Source organism: Phaenicophaeus curvirostris, chromosome 2 (assembly GCF_032191515.1).
Source record: "Phaenicophaeus curvirostris isolate KB17595 chromosome 2, BPBGC_Pcur_1.0, whole genome shotgun sequence".
NCBI lineage: Eukaryota > Metazoa > Chordata > Aves > Cuculiformes > Cuculidae > Phaenicophaeus > Phaenicophaeus curvirostris.
In genome coordinates, this window is record NC_091393.1 from 82,111,718 (window position 1) to 82,130,507 (window position 18,790).

Sequence of the window (18,790 nt, forward strand, 5' to 3'; positions counted from 1 at the left end):
TAACAGACCCAGACTAAAACCATGTCAGAGCTGCTCCACCACATTAACAGGAAAGGCATTTGATGTTCCTCAATCTACCAGTATATATGCAGCTCTTAGCCATAGACAGATGGGTCTGTAGTGGTCAAAGGGAGGACTCAAGCCCCTTAAGTGAGATTCAGATGCTAAATTTCAGTTCAGATTGAGGGCTTATAAGGTCATCTGCAGTCATTGTGGTTTCTGAAAGTACAGAGACAAAATTTTTGCCGATAAATTCCTTAAATAACACTGCCTTTATTCAATCTTCTCTTTTCCAGGCTAAATAGACACAAGCCTCTCAACCTTTCCTCATAAGAGAGGTGCTTCAGTCCCCTAATCACCTTTATGGCCCTCTACTGGACTGTCTCCGGTAGTTCCTTGCCTTTCTTGAGCTGGGGAGCCCAGAACTGAACACAGTATTCCAGATGGAGCCTTGCTAGTACAGAATGCATGTAAGTACTTTGTGATCACACAGGTTTTACTGCTTGGTCTGAAATTGCACAGACTCCTCCTGGACCCGGGCTCCTGGAGGTGAAGTGAGCATAAGATCTCCATATAAGAGTCCCATTGAAATTGCAAGCAGCACTGACCCAAGGAAACCAAAGACAGAAATCCCGAGGTCATGTCTTGACCATGCAGTTGTATGTCTGCTCCAGGGTAGATCGTGTTGCTGTAAATAAAAAGTGGTGCTTTGAAGTGTAGATGTTTTTGTTCTTTTCAGCAGAACTCTTGCTAGCAAACAAGGGAATTCCTGAAAAAATGCTACAAAAAGACCTTCACATTCTCCATCTATTGACTTTGCATGAGAATTATCTACTCCTTCAGCACTTATCTGCATTTTACTTGTCTTGTCAAGTAGTCTTGCCCTTATATTTGAGAAATATTTGCACCTCATATTTTCTACTTGGTTTTCCATCAATCAACTACTTCAAGACAGGCTTTGGACTAAGAATACTCCATTGGTCAAGGGTTATATAGCCTTGATACCAGTAACTCCATAGGATATCAGAGAATATCAAATACCCACTTTTTAAGGCCATAACATGGCTTGTGTTCACTAATCAGAAAAGAGAACCAATACTCAGTTTTGAAAGTTTAGATTTACAGTTGTAAAATAAATCTTCCCCCTTCCAGCACAATATTTTTTGTGTATGATAAGGAAAGAATGTTAATTAAAATCCATATATAAGAAAAATGTCTTTTGATAGCAGAACTGTTGTGGAATGTGGATTGACTCATATGGTTTTGGGGTATGCTAGAACATTAAAAAGAAAAATTCTACTCGCTTACTATCTAAAGAGACATTCAACTAATATTAATGGATATAAATTTCCATTTAGGCCTGCTTCAGCAGTTTGACAGACACTTGGGGTAAGATGCGAGCTAGATTTAATAGAAAACTGCTTAACACTTTGTGAAGAAGAGCCTTCTGCTGGAGTTAACGACTGGATTGGAATTGACTAAATTTCTCATGCAGGAGACATCAGTCATGCAGTTTTAATACTTTGAGTGCCTTGAAAACACCAGGCTGACGTGATCAGTAAGGAGCACTGCAGACTTAGGCTGCCATGGGAAGGTGTCGAAGGCCAGCCAAGGAAATTTCTGACCTTCACTTTGATGCTGACTGTCACTTGGGTTTTCCTGTCTGGAAGAGAGGTAGTGGGCTGGTGTAGCTGGGGAGAAAGCTGAGACCAGAACAATTGACCTCAATCTAAACACAATACAGAAAAAGACAATAAACTCCAGGAGGAAAAACACAGAAGTGATTTACCTAGGAGGGACTGAGAATATTAAATTCTTTCAGGTAACTTCAGGAGGTGTAATAGAGGTAATCTATTGAAAACACGCGGAGAAGACAGCTGTCTCTAGCCCATGAGTCCTGTGACACACAGAAGTGTTGGATATCTACTTTATAACTCATATTTTACAAATTATCAAATCTGTGAATGCTGTGGGATCACTGCGATTGTGCATTCATACCGCTTTTCCATGTCTGGAATAGTAGAAAGTTTCTAAACTGTAATGAATCCATCCTAATTTATCTGTTCATCTGAATACATATTCAGGAAGGCAAAATTGTAAGCCCATTTGTCCAGTGTTGATAAAGATTTTTACTGTGGGTCACAGTGACCTGTGATGAAATTCCTCTCCTTGAAGGTCCGCTTTACCTATTTTAATTAATACTGCCATAATTTGTCCTTCACCCTCATCTTTCTTCTCCCCTCTTCCATATATACAAAACCATCTTGTGTTTAACACAGAGAAGAACTGTGTCTATATGAACTGCCAAAAACATGGTAAGATTTTTTTTTTTCTGCAGTTTGCACACGTGGGTTACCTAGACCTTAGGTATTCACAAGATTTCAGCTCTTGATGCTTATCCCTTATCAGAGAGTGAGTAGACTTTTGTGCAGTCAAGCTTATTTTTATAAAAAACATGGGAAAGTGTCTGGAAAGCCAGTTTGTAACACCAGACTTGTTATAAATAGTAATTTACAGATTCACACTCTGAACAAATTTTTTTTTATTTTATTTTGTTCATTACAGTATTATATTACGTTGACTCTGGTTTCCATGTACTAGAAATCTATATCATATCCTCATCATATCCTTAGGTTCATAGACACAGAGATCAATTAACATATATTAAGGGTAATCCTTATATTCTAACTGTGCCTGGCTGATTGAAAGCCTCTATGCATACAGAGGGAGGGGACAGAGAACCAGAATTTAAGTCTCTCAAAAAGAATTGTGTCTTCTCAGATGACGAAGATTAAATAATGCAAAGAAAGTATTCTTTTTCTCTCCAGTCTCTCATGTTTGATATTTTTACAACTCAACATAGACTAAATCCTCATGCATTTTGAACATGAAAAATATAGTCTTTCTGTCTTTTATGAAGTAAGTACGCATTCATCAAAAAGGAAGCTGGGAAACCATCATTAGAGTAATTCCTTCTATAAGAAATAGACAAAAAGGACCAACTTATCCTCCTTTCCCTGCAAGCTAAACTTTAACATCAGAGTTCTGTAATGAAAGTGAAAAGAGATTTTACTCCTTTCTCCTAATTGATGCCATATTGCCAGGTAATTACAATCTTTTTGTTTGAGTGCCCAGGACATTGTACTCATGTTCAGTGCTGTGAAAGAAGATTCAGTAAAATTCTGCTTTGTGATGTTGAAAGCAGTTCTTGTTTCAAGGAAAATAATGTTTTTGTTTCAAATTGACAGTTATGACTAAGTGTGCCCAAGTACAAGACACATTCAGTGAAACAATATGGTTCCAAGCCTCTTCATTGTTCTCCCCAAAGTACCCTGAGAAAAAGTGTCTCCAGAGTCTACCATGTAGCATACAGATTGAGGAAGAACATACAGACTTTCTACTATCAATGTGTTTCATTGTTCCATACTTTGGCACATCTTTTCTTTTTTTCCCCCTGTACTAATATTCTAAGTAATTGAACACATGGGATATATCTTACCATATCCATATTTCCTTGTTGTTAACAATGTCAAACAATGATATTGTAAAATAGGGAACTAAGAACATCTTTAAAAAAAGAATCATTGCAAGGTTTAACTCTGTTTACTAGCCAAGAATGAAAGAGGGGTTTAACATTTTGTTTATTCCTTGTTCATTGTATATCATTAAGGCTACATGACATGTTTGGGTGGCCTTCTTCTCATTCCCATAATTAAAAGAATTCCTAAGTGCAAAAGTACTCCTGGGGAATCAACAGAAGTAGAACAGTGATAGAGATTCTATTTCAGTGAACTATCGTCTCTCTCAAATATTTTGACTCCCTCACATATTTTGTCTCCAAAATTCTTAATTTAGGAAGATGTAAGATATAAAATGCATAGGAATTTTGACAAGTGCCTTATATTCATGCTCACTACATATTTAATTTAACTGAGAAGTTCACTGTTCTCCAAATGTCTTTAGAGTTGAGGTAGTCTGTTGGTCTCCATCAGGCTTGTAGTCTAGAAAGTGGTTAAACCTAACTTTCTAAACATGATGATGTCAAGAGTGATGGTACGACCTATTTCAAAAGTCTTTGCAAAGTTCTATATTTCTTAGTTAAAGAACATAAACTTATTTTTCACCTATGTGAGTTAACTTGTCTCTGAGTCCTCATGCAAAAGAACACTAACTAGTAGGAATACTTCTGTAATTGCAGGATGACACATAATAAATAGGAGTGAGAAATTTCTAAAGCTGCCTGTGTTCTGGTTAACAGGCCTGTAGTATTATATTTTTCTTGTGAACTCCGGCAGCATTTGCTGTCTAAGGGAGTCTGTATAAGCTAATGGCAGAATGAGCTGTAGCAGTGTGATAGACCTGTGATTATATACTGTTGCTGTAGAATCATTGTGGATACAACCCTGGACCTATGCCTGATGGTAGACACAGCATACATGGCATCTCAGTGATGTGTGCTTGCGCAGGAGGAAGGTGTGCTGTGGATCTTTGAAAAAGGCATGTTCTAGCAGGCCACATACTCTACAGTAGGATTTGGGTGGATATGGGGAGAACATCAGGTTGGGATTTTGTCCTCGAAAAACCCACAAATCAGCATATAACAGGAAATTTTGAATGCTTTCAGTTGGCATCCACCTCCCACAAGAAACAAGAAAGCAGAATTGCATGCCAAGTCTCCTGGTCATCTTTTGTGTTTGCCTTTCATGCTGTGCAGGTAGAAAAATATAACTTTACTATGTAGTATGTGCAGTCTCAACTTACTCTGTATTTCTAATGGTGAATAAACAGCTGTGTTACAGGCAATTTCTGGAGAAGATAAAAACAATACAACGAAACAGTAGAGGAAAACCAGACTAAGGATTTAATGTTACAGAGCTGAGAAGCTAATACAGACACGCAACTAGAGTGGTGGGCTGGGTATTGCATCCACAACCAATGCTTTCAGTGTTGTGTTATCCTTCTTAAAACCACTGGCACTGCTGAAGAAGTCATGTAGAGTACATTCAGCTTGATTTTTTGATTGTTATAACTGTCTTCATTTGGATAATCTATAATTAAAGACTCTGTGGATTCAACTACATAAGCTCAAATTTTAAATCAATCCTATCTGTGCATGTAAAAGGCACTTCCTTGTAAACTGATTGTCCCACTGCCACAGAGCAGTATTGCGGCACTGGCACTTGCTACGGGATGTTTGGCCTGCTAACACACTGGAGCGGGACAGGGAGTTCATGAGGACTTATTGGAATACATCTGAAGAGTAATAGCTTATAAAGACTTGCAATAAATAAAAAATTACCAAGGCGATATTCCTTCTAATGAGCATTATAATGGGTTCTTTTCCCCAGTTGGGGACCCTCACACTTCTTAATAGAGGCATAGAACAAACTCTGTGCTGCTGCTGGCTGTCTCCATCACTTTTTATTTTCTTTTCTCTCCTGTCCCTTATTGCTGGCTGCTACTGCTTCACTCTGCCTCTAGCTGTGAGAGCGAAGTTTACAGTGTTTTCAAAACCTGCTGTTTGTTTTCTTTGATTGGTGTAAAGATTGATGAGGCACAAAGCAATGTGCCTCCCCTGGCCACTGGAATGCCCCAGGCTGTAGGGAGAACGTTTCTGTGGCTCAGCCCTGTTCCATACACCAAAGAACCTATCATGAACTGGGAAGAGAAGAACCAAGGCTGCTTCTGCAGTAAAACAGTGTTGCAGGCTGTCCTGGTGTTATGATGAAGAGTAGCTGGATAACTTTTTAAACTGTCAGCCAAGACAAAGTTAATATATTTTTTACATGTATCCCCAGGTCATCCATACTTCCTACATAGCTCATCCTTGTCCATAGACTCTTTGCTAGAAGGAGGTTTCTTTTGTTTTTTCACAGTTTTTTCCTCTAAAATTTCCAGAGGCATCCTGAATGATAGAAAACAACTTAATCTTCTGCCTTGCTGATTTACCAAATTCTATAATATCAGAATATTTGAATAGTAGTTCTCTGTCGAAGTATTTTGTGTTAAAATTCAGTCCTGCCGGGAGATTATTTCTAGCCACCTTTAAATAGTTAAGAACTATTTAACTGGAGTTAGAATATTTCCTAAATGAACCTACAGTCTGGGATGGAGTCCAGATGTACATTTGAGATGGCTAAAATGGAAAGTCCTGAGTTTTTATTAGGCATGCCATTCAGAGTGCAAAATGAAGTGTGAGCAAAGAAGACATGTTGGCATGGCAACAGCAAGAATATTTTAATGCAACAGGTTTTGATTCTTATCTGAAAAAGGAACTATTAGTCCTGAGAGTCAGCTTGTAGCCCGTAAAAGTTTTAAAGAGAGCAACTCATCTTCACTAAAGGCCAGCAACTGGAGAGATGGATACCTCAGAGCTCTTTGGGCAACAAATGAATTTAATTATTCTAATGGTTGTTGTTCTGGCATGGACGTGCAAAAAGGAATTGCTTCAATAACACATCCATTGCTCACATGATAACCACCTGCAGGCAACCTTTTAAGCACAGAGTCTCTCGGTTATTTTTAATAGGGTATATAATGTTTTTAGAACTGTAAGACGTAATGAGGCTAAATACTTTGCAGAAAAATACACACAGGGTCAATTACCAAGATTAAAATTTAGGGTTTAGAAATTCACATCTCCCAAATCTATTATGAATTCACAATTATGTCCCCACCATTTGTTACAAATGTTCAACTGGAAAGACTGAGTCAAGGAACGACTATGTGAAAGCAAGCTCTTTTCTACTTTAGTTTATTAGGGCTGGAACTAATAGTTGATAGCTTAAACTGCAAATCTGATGCCAGGTAATTGGTTTTGAAGGATGTGCTCATTTTCCTTTCAAGATTAGCTGCTCTGGATTCCTGAGAGCGTAGCTGGCTGCACAAGCCACATTCAAATCATTTGACTTTCTAATTCCATCTGCTATCACCTCATCTGTCTCCATGGGAAGAAGCAAATATACAGGAGAAAAAGGAGGAATGAATCACTTTCAGGTTTGTTTTTTTTTTTCTTTTTTACTTGGAGGAAGAAATAAGAAGAACCACAAATCTTAAAATAACTTTCATCTTCCAGAATTTGCAATTCACTCTCCGGACTAAAAATTCTTGAAGAGGTTTGGCTTAGAGTAAGGTATAATAATCCAGAATGAACAGAAGATACAAGGTGTAACTCAAAGGCTCATCACAGAGAGGGCTTTGGTCACCCCACTGGAACACAGGCAAATCATAGGCATCATGTGCACTCTGTGACCTGAGGATCCTTGTATTCTTTTCATGTCATTGTTTGTGGGTGTCTTCATAGAACAGTGGGCAAAGAGATTTTTGCTTATGAATTACATATGCCCCGAATGAAAATTCCCCTGTGTAGATGCCTGTGAAGTAAAGCTTTTCTAGCCTTCTGACATACCATGTCATGCTCTCATCATACCCAAATTTGAATAGCTCAAAATATATGCAGAAACTGAAGTGTAGCTTCCTTGTTTCACCATGATTATTTGTGGTTTGAGAATGGTGACCCATTCATAGCTCTTTTGATAGTGTTAATAAAATAGATCTAAACCACATAAGACTTGAGTTTGGTTCATTCCTGATACTGTGATTGCTGGCTGTATTTGGAATATGCATCCTAGTTAATATAGACCTATCCTGGCCTATGTTAACAGTCACTTTGTCTATATATTTAGTATTTTATTTCATTTAAAAAGAAAGGCACTTGGAATATTCCAGTGTGCCTGAAAACTTTTGACAGAGGTACACTTAAAATACATATTATTTCTTCATATCCTGCGGAGAAAAGGATGTACATGAACTGGGGCTTCAAGCAGTGAAATTCCATGCCTTTTGATGCAGCATGGCTCAAGTGCACATCGTGATCTGAAGTCTGTTGTGGTCCTCTTTTAGGTTCTTCCTTTTCTGCTCTTGGTGAATCTTTTCAAATTTTCTCCTTTTAATGAAATGCTTTTTCAGAAGCATGCATATGTGAAATTTTGCTGTTTAATAATGTCACCTAGATCTTCTCCCAAGGCCTTCTGAAGTCAATGGGAAGAGCCCCATTTCATCAGTCTTTTGGAAAGTTCTTTTCATTTCTGTTATTTTTCTGACTGTGGAATTGTTTCTTGTTACAGTTCTTTGGAATATAGCAGGCATCAGTGGTACCAATACTGGGATAAATTTTGTCAATGACATATAAAGTAAATTACTGTCCATTTAAAATACCCTAGGCATCATCACAGTGGGATGCAGTATAGGAATGCAGTGGCTTAATGTAATATTTTCATGAACGACGAAAATACTACAAAGAATATTCTTTCATTCTATTTAAAGTATACCATGTAGCACTTCCTTTGGAAGAACTGAGAAGTAATAATCATCATACTACTGTCTCCTCAGAGTTGCTAGACTAACAACAGGTCATGAAGGACCAGAGCTGGTGAATTTATATGTTGTTTCCATTTATAGTTTTGTCTATGTCCTACCACATGCTTTCCTGTTACCTAGAAGTGTCGTTTCAGGAAATTGCCTTCAAAGGTTTGTTTGATATGGCATGGGGACAAGGGAAGAAAACAGTTGCTCTATTCCACTATAGCTGTAAGCAGGTACTTAGTGAGTGGCAGGTATGTATGTGATTTTCTTATCTGACAAGTCTTTTTCATTTATCATTCAGTAGGATGGCATCTTGAGGAAGTTCACACAGGCCAGTACATCTCATCTGTTTAGAGGAAGCCAGTTAGAAGGTAAAAAGAGTGAAGGGATGGCAATAAACCACCTGGTTAAAATATTCTAATTTTGCTAATTCCTAAATTTTACTAGACAGAAACAGGAATATTAGCCTATTAATCCTTATTAATCACAGCTAAATGGATTGCTATTTGCCTTTTATCCTCAGGACTGGTAGTTGTCCCGATGTGATTTTCATTTTGTGCCATTACTGTTCCTGGTAGGACAACTCCTCTTGCTCTGAAATGGAACAGTTGACAGTCCTGATGGCCATGGGTAACTTGAATTTTTCTTAAAGACCTCAGTAATTTTGATTTGTGGTTTGAGATATTTACTCTCTCCTCTTCCATGTTTATTGAATTTAGAAATTCATACATGTTCAACTGAAAAGTCCCACATATGGACATGTTTGGTCTCAGACTTCAGCCTCAAGTATATTTTGTATATTGTCTCTTACTCAAACTTACTGTTTGGATTTTGTGGGGCTTATTTGCTTTTTTCCTGCTCCTGCAAATTTGCATATGTCCGGAGATGGGGGTGTTCTGAACATGTGGAAAGTAGAATTAGAATCCCAAATGATCTTGACAAATTGGAGAGATCATCTGAAAAAATAGGATTAAGTTCCACAGGGTCAAATGCAAAGTGCTAGGCAGAAATAATCAATTGCACAAATACAGAATGGGGTAACACAATAGACAGCAGTTGTCTGGAAAAGATCTGGAAGTAGAGGTGAATCAAATGAAAAATGAGTTGATGAATTATTAAAAAGCTGAGTGACCAGTCAGTATGTATATGAAAACAATGCAGCTTGCAGAAGTAATCTTCTAGTATTTTATATTGGCAAAGACTCAGCTTGGAGCACTATAGACAAAGACAACTTGAAAAAATTAGAGTTATTAAGTACTCAAAAAGAAAATGGAAATGTTGGGGCAATAATTAAGATGTAAAAAAACTCCTACTGTTGTAAAGAGGAAGGGAGTAATATGTCCTTTTTATTTATGGCAGACATAATAAGAAACAACCATCTAAATTACACCAGGGAAAAATCAGAATAGTTATTAGGGAAATCTTTCTAAACAAAAACATAGGGAAGCCTGGGGAGGTGGTGAAGTCACCATTATTAAGAACATACATCTGTCACAACTAACACAAATATTGATTCTGCCTTGAGGACAAACAAGATGACCTTTTAAAGTCCTTTCTAGCTGTATTTCCTATAACTTTATACCAAGACATGAATAAGTTTACAAATCTTTGTATCTCTAAAATCAACTAATTCCATGAGATTATTGAGTCACAGGAAAAATTCTTACTCAACAAGAGCAATTCTTAGTCAACCAGATTTGGTGAAGTTGTTGCCTAGCATTCTTGCCAGGTGAATTTTTTTGTTAGACCTTTATTGACTTACATCTGTAAGTATTTTAAGAGCAGTACTTCAGGTTTGTACAAGTACAATAAAATAAATTCTGAAGTGATTTGATTTACTTAGGGAATAATGATGAGTATTCAGTAAACTTAATTCTTGCTCAGTGGCCCGTGGAAAGTTTTGGGAAAAGAAAGGTGACTGACTCATGCCATCCTTATACGTACTTTTGCTGTTTTGGGCTCCAGCTGTCTCAGGATCTCACGGCTGTAACAGAACCACACAGAGCACTGCATACTTTGGTACTGTGTCCATGACCCAATCCTCATTATCGCTCCCAGCAGAAAGGGAGAAATGAGTTGCATAAAGCCAGTGCACTGACTTTATAGTACCTGGGCTTTGCCTTCAGTTTTTATTCCAAGGCATCTTTTCTGCAATGCAAATGGTGTGACCAAGAGGTTACAGAATGAACTGTAGGAATTTCACTCCTGTGTCTACCCGGAGTTCACTATTTTAATAGGAACTTTATGTTCTTAAGTGTTACCTAAGCACAGCTCTCAGTCTGTTATTTGTTTAGGCTGGTGATGAAATTATTAAAGGATGTAATGATGAAAAATATTTGCCCTATCAAAAAAAAAGAAATACAGATTTCTGAATATTTAGGGAAGTTTGTGAAGCTGTTCATACCTTTCTGCTCCTTGAAGTCTGAGGTAACTCTTTTGTTTGCTGCTTCCTTCCAGCTTTAGGTACCACATGGTACTAAATTACTGTAGCAGAGAATGGGAAACCTCTGTTTAGCAGGTCTGGTTTACGGTTATGCTAAAAATAGAGACGAAATGTGTAACTCATTTCAAGAACAATTTCTTCATTGAGATCACAGGATCATTTAAAGCTGCCTAAACACTTATGGTGAGTGTCCACATAGTCTGGATTTATTATTATTTTTTTTCAGGAGATTTGGAATTGGGACAACTTACTCACTGTAGCTGATTCATATCTTCACCTAGTTTGAAGTGGTTCACCACACTGTGGTCACAGCTCCAGAAGTGTCAGGTGGTCATCAGACATCAATCCTACCTGTAAGTCTGACTGATTTTTTTCCAGCTTTCTAGAGGTTTTATAACTTTCTAACCTCTCCCTCCAGCCCCAAACAATCTAGGTTCAATACCAAGCATTAGGAAACTGTTCAGAAAATAATTAATATACTGTATTCTGAAATAGACAAAGCTCTTAAAGCCAGAGCTCTGGGGACTCAAGTGCAGAGATACTGCCCTTCTCAGGGACACTGAAAGCACTTTTCCATGTTCCCTTTCAAAGGTATTATCTTTTCCAGTTTTAAATCTTTTTGTCTAGACAGCAGTAAGTAACTGGCATACCTTTCGGTCAAGAATGGTATGGTTAAGTCTTTCAGATATATATAGCTGGATATTTAAATACAAAAATAAATTTCTAAAGCTCTACTTATTAGTAGCATCTGTCTCGTGCTTGATGTGTACTTCTCAGAAATATTCTAATACCTACAGAGGCTATATTTAAGCAACCTTGCTTCTGCTTTGGTGATCACATGTCATGCACTGCCTATATTGTTGATTTTGTTGCTAAGCCCTGCTGTGAGTTCTGGTTTCCAGTGTTTCAGGTTACATGTTTAAACCTGGCCTTCCAACTGTTTCACACTATCCTACGTGTTCCCATCTACTAAAGCTGATATTTTGGAGGCCCTCTATTTCCAGAATGGCCCACATTGGCATGAAAAATTGAGTGAAAAGAGGAGTTATGATTACAGATTTTTTGTTTATGATAGTTGGTAAGTTTCCAGTTTGGAAATGTCATAAAAAGGAAGCCTTAGAAAGAAGATATTGGGTGCATGTGGTCAGCCGATTGGCCTCTGCTGCCTTCCCCCTTTCCCAGACAATTGTAGCCATTAAGGAAGAAAACCCTGAAAATATGATGAACCCGGCAGACATCAAAGCTGAGAAACCAAGAGAACTATAGAGAAACGAATTCTACTCAAAACTTGTTTCCTACAAGCCTTCAATTTGATTTTTTTCTTTAGGACAGAGAAGGAAAAATTTAATCTTATGAACACCACTTTGGAGGATTATATTTAGGTCCATTTGCATTACTGGAAGAGAGCTCCCCGTATACATGTGAGGTCTCAAGTATATTACAATATAAAGCATCAGTGACTTCCAGTGGGACTCGGGCTATCCCAGTTAAATTTTGTGCATGATGACATATCAGTCAGCATGACAGGGCTTCATTTCTTCAAGTAGAAACCCTTTATGCACTGCATTATGGAAATTATTGCACTGTGCCAAGAAACTTTATGTTACTCCATTCTTCTGACTCTCTGAGTATTATCTGTGTGTGGCTACAGGTAGATTGTGTTTCTTCAGTGAAATAACTCTACTGTCTAAATGTCAGTCTAAATGTTTTAATTCATTGTAAAAGGTTTTGGCAACATGTTATTACTTCTTTGATCAGAGCAGCCACCATTGTTTGTTATTATTTTTAGAGGAAAGAAATGCAAATGTCCTTACCATCAAGAAGGTTGGGTGGGGTATTATTGAAGGTAGGTTGTTTTTAGTCTCTGTAGAGTCTGCATTCTATGCTTATCTCTGTGGGTGCCTGTTTTGCCCTCTGATCCAGGAGAAGCTGCTGGTTTTTTAGGATGCAATAAAAGGCATTTTCTGAAAACTTGTTTCTGGGGAGTGAAAGGCAGAGAGAAAAAATCCAAGCTGAACAAGTCCATACACTGAGGTTGGCTTTACCTTTGCTTGGATTTTCATACCTCTACAACTGGTGCATTGATCTACATGACAAAAAGAGCTGGTTGGTTTCAATTTACAGATTTTACATTGTTTAAGAGATCATAGTCTAATTCTCCTTCTGCTGTGGCTAGTCAGGCCATGAAATGCACTGACAGGCACTCTGTTTCTGGATTTTAGCGTGCCAGGCAAGGAAGTCACTTCAAATTAAAGCTGAAACATGTGGAAGAAGTTGTTGTGGGGGAGAGAACACTAGGAGGAGGAAATTGGATTGACCTTGGCTTATTAAAGAGTAGTATACATCAATGAATCAGTGAATTCAGGCTCCACTAAAAAGGATAGTAAAGGGTGAAAATTATCTCTGGTTTTTATTAATAGAGTTGGTGGGAAATAGCAAATGTAAAGAAAAGATAACTTGGAAAAGGGCTCTATCTTAATGGGAAAATGTTTTGTTGTCAATGGCTGTTGGTAGTATTCATATTAGACTTGTGTTCTGGGTCTGCTTTCAGATGACAGAACAGGAAGGAGCCACACTGCACTTCTCACTTTGCATGCATCCAATAAAAGATTCCCTGTCTTCAGAGTTCACAGCTCACATGAGGTGGGATAAAGGGGGTTCCTGCTTACAGAGATTATCGAGGGCAGGAACTTAACTGCAAGACTTTGAAAATGTCTTTGAAATTACTTGGTAAAATGTAGTTTATGAATGTGTAAAGCTCCTGTATGCACTTTGATTTTATTTAGATTTTTCTGTTTGAGTTGTTGTTTTTCTTTTTTTTTTTTCCTTTTCTCACCCCTGTTCTCAAGGTTGGCCTGAGATTTAAAAGGCAAGAGATTTAAAAGGCCTGAGATTTAAAACTACAAGTTTAGACCTTCATATTTTAATAACATTTGTCTCTTTCTAATCTCTTACCTCAAACCCATTCCATGTGCTGTTGCAGCACAAATTAAGTTTAAAAAGCCCTTATTTGGGACTCTGGATATTTCTTTGTAACAGACATTTTATTTGCTATATTTTGCCACCTTGTAGCCAAACATGATCTTCTTTCCTTTGATATTTTAAATTATTTCCTTACTATTTCTGGGACTAATTTTTGCATTATGGCTTGCTCATGAGTTGTCTGTTGTGTGGTCTAATGACAAAATTTGAGCAGATTAGGCTTGCTTGTACTTGCTTCTTTTTAAAATATACAAATGTTATTGTGAGGGCTTTCTAACACAATATTTACAATTATAAACTCAAATGTTGCTTTCTACATTTTCTTCGATATTCAATTAAGATTCTTTGTCCTGGTTTCAGTCAGTACATTTGTGCATTATGGCATTTTTGTGTAACCACTTTTTGACCAGGACATCTGTAGAAAAGCAACAGTGAAAAAAGTGATAACTAAGCAAAAGGTTAACAAGTTACATGAAACATTAAGCTTCAGAAGTTTTCAATTTGTGAAACATTAAAGCTGTCCTACGTGTAAAATAATTTTGATCTTGGTTCACTGGCTCATTTTCATTCTGGAAACACTTCGGTTTGGGGACTACATAGAGATTTTAGTTTAAGTGTGTGCCTCTACTCTGTTGAATTGGCTGTTATTTTGTTCACCTGGACTGGAGACCTACTTCCCTCAATAGATGGGGAGGCCCAGTTTGTTTTATAACTTCAATATTAATGTATATCCAGAAAGCTAGATTTCTTAGGGGAAGCTTGATTTGATCTGAAAGCCAAAACACTTCCAACTGGATATGCTTACATCCTGGCTGCACACACACACATTATTTACTCCCTGGTAGTGAAGAACATTTGCCGAAGCAAAGATTTCTCTGACATCAGCATTGTACAGCCTGTTTTTTTCCTCCTCTCTTTCTCTCCCCCGTCCTTCAGTTTTGGATTCTAGGGTCAGAGAGGTTCCTTTTGGGTATTGAATTATAATATTATCACTATTTTGGAAAGGAGAATGCTGGCTGAAAACATGAAAACTTTTTTCTCCCTTTTTGCACAGTAAGTATCCTTCCTCATAAGCAAAAATATATGGATGCAGCTGTGGTGCCAAATTAAATGCTACCAAAAGCAAGGTAGCTATAAAATCGTAGAGATATGTGATAGACTGTTTAATTTTTACCTGCTGCATGTGATATAACAACAGCGGTATAGGTCGAGCAGCCATTTGGGATTTTCTATATCAGAGAGTCTGTGTATTTTCAAATTTAATCCTTGTGAAATATTTGACATCCTTAATGGTATTATTGACACAGGGACACTAATTAGGGAATTGTAATTCAAAAGATTCTGATCATGTACTTTATACTGACATGTATATTTTCCCCCTGGTAGCAGTGTTAATGGTGCTTAGACATGTGCATCAGGAAAAAAGAGAGCAGCCCTGGGAGCTCTGGAAATTAATCTCCTATGTAATGCTGGCTTTGTAGCACTCTAGAATGAGTGAATTTACACATTTTTGCCATTTATTAAGCTGATCATACATACAATATTCTGAGTTTGCAATATTTTGCCTCAGATGGTGTTTTCATTCTTAAAAAATCTGCAGTGAATAATATCTTCCCCTGAAACTGACATTTGCAGTTCTCAGTGTTCACTTGAAATTTTGGGTAAAATTATTATATTCAACTGAATTGAGTCCTATTTACTTTATGCAGGGATTGTTTAATCTACTCTTGCAATGTAAAGCCTTCTGTGGCAAGAGCAACAAGGCAGTCTTGCGACTGTGATGCTGACCTAAGAGACACTCTCTCCAAGTATGATTTCACAGGTAGTGAGAGCCAGAGGTGCTTTGAAACAACAAAAAGATTTGCCTTAGGCAGACAGGTGATCTCATTTTTTTTCTCTGTTTTCCTCCTGGCTTTGTGATCTTACTACACACATAATCAGACCTTCTGCCTGCCCCAAACAGAGCATTCCTTTATGGCATTTCAACAAATCAAGAGCTCTTAGACTGTTTACTCACCTTTACCTGATTTTTCAAACTTTCTGCATGATCATAAAGCTTAAGTCAGGAAATATTTTTAAAGCACTCATTTGTTCTATGGTAAGGGAATACAGAGAACTATTAGTTAATACTGCCTAAGGTACGGTACTCTACCAACTGTAGAGGGCAGGTAAACAAAATGCAGGTTAAAACTCAGTTAAAGTTGCTGAAGTCTGGCAAAATGTAGTTACCAAATTTAAAACCACCTGAGGGATATTGATCTCATTCTCAAAAAATGCATAAATGCATTTTGACTATTTCAAAATTAAACATTTTTTAAAGTCTCCCTGTGTGCAGCTTTTCCAGACGCTGGCTCTTTCTGCAGTACAGTGTGTTCTCTGATGCAATGGTGTTTCTTCAGCAATGACTCAGAGTTCCAGCTATTGTTTCACTAATACCAGTTCCAGCAGTGCTGGGGGTTTCCCCTCATATCTCTTTCCCAAATGATCATCCAGATCCAACCCTCTTCTCTTTCTAAAATCTGATGAGAGGCCCCACATCATGCTAGATGGCAACAATATACTATTTGTGCAATTATAGCATTGCAGCTACCCTGCAGAAGAAATAATGGTGATTCATTTTCATATCTGATGCAGGCACCCAAATGCTTTGAGGCATCAATGAGAGGAACAGTCATTGTGATACAGTACAGGCGGCAGTACTTTGTCAAAGACTGCAATTTGGTGGAAATACCTCCTGTAATCAGTGTATCTTGCAGCTCTATGTGGCTTCTCTGCTGAAGAGTCACATTGTCATTTCTGTAGTTCACTTAGGAGGAAGAAGAGGCAGATAGGCTTAAAAAATGTTAAGAATTACCAGTGTACAAAGATCCATGCAAAGCATGGAGAAGACCTTTTGCTATTTAAATATGAATATGGACAGATAGAGAGAAAGTGTGTCTGCAGCTGTAAATTCAGACTGCATAGGACTGGAAAGAGCTCAGAGTATCAACCTCACATGTTCTGTAGCACAAGGACATGGAAAATGGAAAAATGAACACGTGAGGTAGAGGCTAATCCAATGTTTTAAATGTAGCCATGCCACCAGAGCCAGCCATTTGGCTGGAATCTGCTGTCGTTTGATCTAACATTAAGAGGGTTTACAAAACATCCTTTTCACAAAACTGAACTACTTAAGACAGCTCTGATCCGTGCAACACGTATGCTGCTGGACTACTAATGTGGACTGTTCTGATACACTAATGAGAATCACCACTACATGTGTTCAGAAGTGTCCTTGATTTACAGCAATGCCCACATCTCATATGGTTGCAATCTTCCTTGTATATGGATATTTCTAGGAAATTTTTTGAAGTTTGTTTTTTTTTTTTAAATTTCATTTGCGTTTCTTGTAATATTTAGAAGAAATTATTCCTTTGTCTTGTGTATGGTCTTTTCTCTTAATTAACAATTTTCCATATTCATGCTAACCCTATCTTTTTTCCTTTCCTCCATTAAAGTTAAGTTATTTACTCACGTGCAAATATGGATTATAATCTATTTTGAGAAGGAACTACATGCCCTTTACTGCTCTGAAAAGCATAGGGCACGCTGAAGTGTCATAAAATTAGGCTACTTGTGTTAAATCACATCTTTTTCTTATGTCCGTAGCCTTGCACCTCAGCATAAGTCTAAATTTGATTCATTCACTGTTTAATACTGTCCTCAGTGATAGGCTAGGAGGTGGAATGAACAGGTCTCTTAGTCAGCCTGAAAAGTTGCTTGGCATTTTCCTTCATTTGTGATGCTTCAGCATGAGGTATACAGATTTCCATTTTAAGTGCTTTTGTGGGCAGTTTTGGTAAATGTTGACAGTAATAAATATGATTCTTCTGCTTGAGTATTAAACTTTCCATAGGCTTTTTTGATTTTTTGTTGCTTACTACCCTTGGATCCTCAATATAACAGAGAATAATGCTTTACTAAAACAAGCTGCTGTATAAAATGTGTGCTTACTCAGCTGGAAGCTGCTTGGCCATTTTGGCTGCTGCTCACAAGTTCCAGAACTGCAGATGGAGTTGGATTAATGTAACATAAATTTCCCGAGAGCCTGCAACAGGATTTGATGTGTTTTCTGCTACATGTCCTCATCTTCCACATTAACCTGAAGACAAATGGGATCTATTTATTTGCTACTTCTCTGAGACAGTGTGTTTGTCTGTCATTGTAGCATCTGAGTTATATTTTGAGTAAACCTGACTCCCTAAGGAAATGGTTAACTAAGACCAGAGAATAATCTATGTGCACAAAAAAAGTCAATGGAACACTTCAGCATGCAACGTGAAAGGGAAAAAAATAAACAGAAAATATTGAAAAATCTTGTGAGAAATGGCATGCGTGCCTGATCTTTGGTTCAATGTCTTCCCCTCCTTCTCTAGGCATGTGGTATTCAGTTATGAGTACAGAATCACAGAGAACCTGAACAACAATAGCAGCAATGTGGAAATCAACCCATACACCCACACTTACTGAGTGGTTCCAGAAGATGCACAGAATTCTATTGATGGAAAAGCTGACTCATACAATTCTCCATACCCCAAAAGTAAAACAAATAAAACCAGTCCTGTACACAAGTATATTTGTGCTCTATCCAGTGAATGTGCCAGTTGCGAACAAGCAATACTCTTGACCATGTCTTCATCAAGAAAACAAAATGCAATATTTAAGAATAAAATTGATGAAAAACAAAGTCCATAATACACTGTGCAGGAATAGATCGGCTTTTGGCAGAGAAGACTGACAATTGTTATCCTTCCTCTTCATTATTCCTTGAAGACAGGCTGAAAGAGCTGTAGATGTGCAGCTTGTTGAACTGCTGTAATGCCAACAGTTCAAAGCATTACTGATGGGGCAAACATCTGGAGATGCCTGTGCTTCTGATGTCCTACACTGTGCTCTGTAAGATAAAGGAGAATGTTGTGAACATAAGGTTGTGTTCCAGCACTGAGTGCCCAAGCCACTAAC

General features: G+C 37.7%; 1 long non-coding RNA gene across 3 annotated transcripts; it reads left to right on the forward strand.

Moving 5' to 3' along the window:
• Positions 1–206: 206 nt before the first annotated feature.
• Positions 207–18,402, forward strand: LOC138718289 (uncharacterized). Of its 3 annotated transcripts, none has more exons than XR_011337047.1 (4): positions 207–470; positions 11,034–11,160; positions 13,359–13,450; positions 18,205–18,402. It is a non-coding gene; the product is annotated as an uncharacterized lncRNA (long non-coding RNA). The 3 variants fall into 3 exon arrangements; XR_011337048.1 differs by lacking the exon at positions 207–470 and adding an exon at positions 6,843–6,996; XR_011337049.1 differs by lacking the exon at positions 207–470 and adding an exon at positions 10,791–10,990 and having other exon boundaries at positions 11,089–11,160.
• Positions 18,403–18,790: the final 388 nt, after the last annotated feature.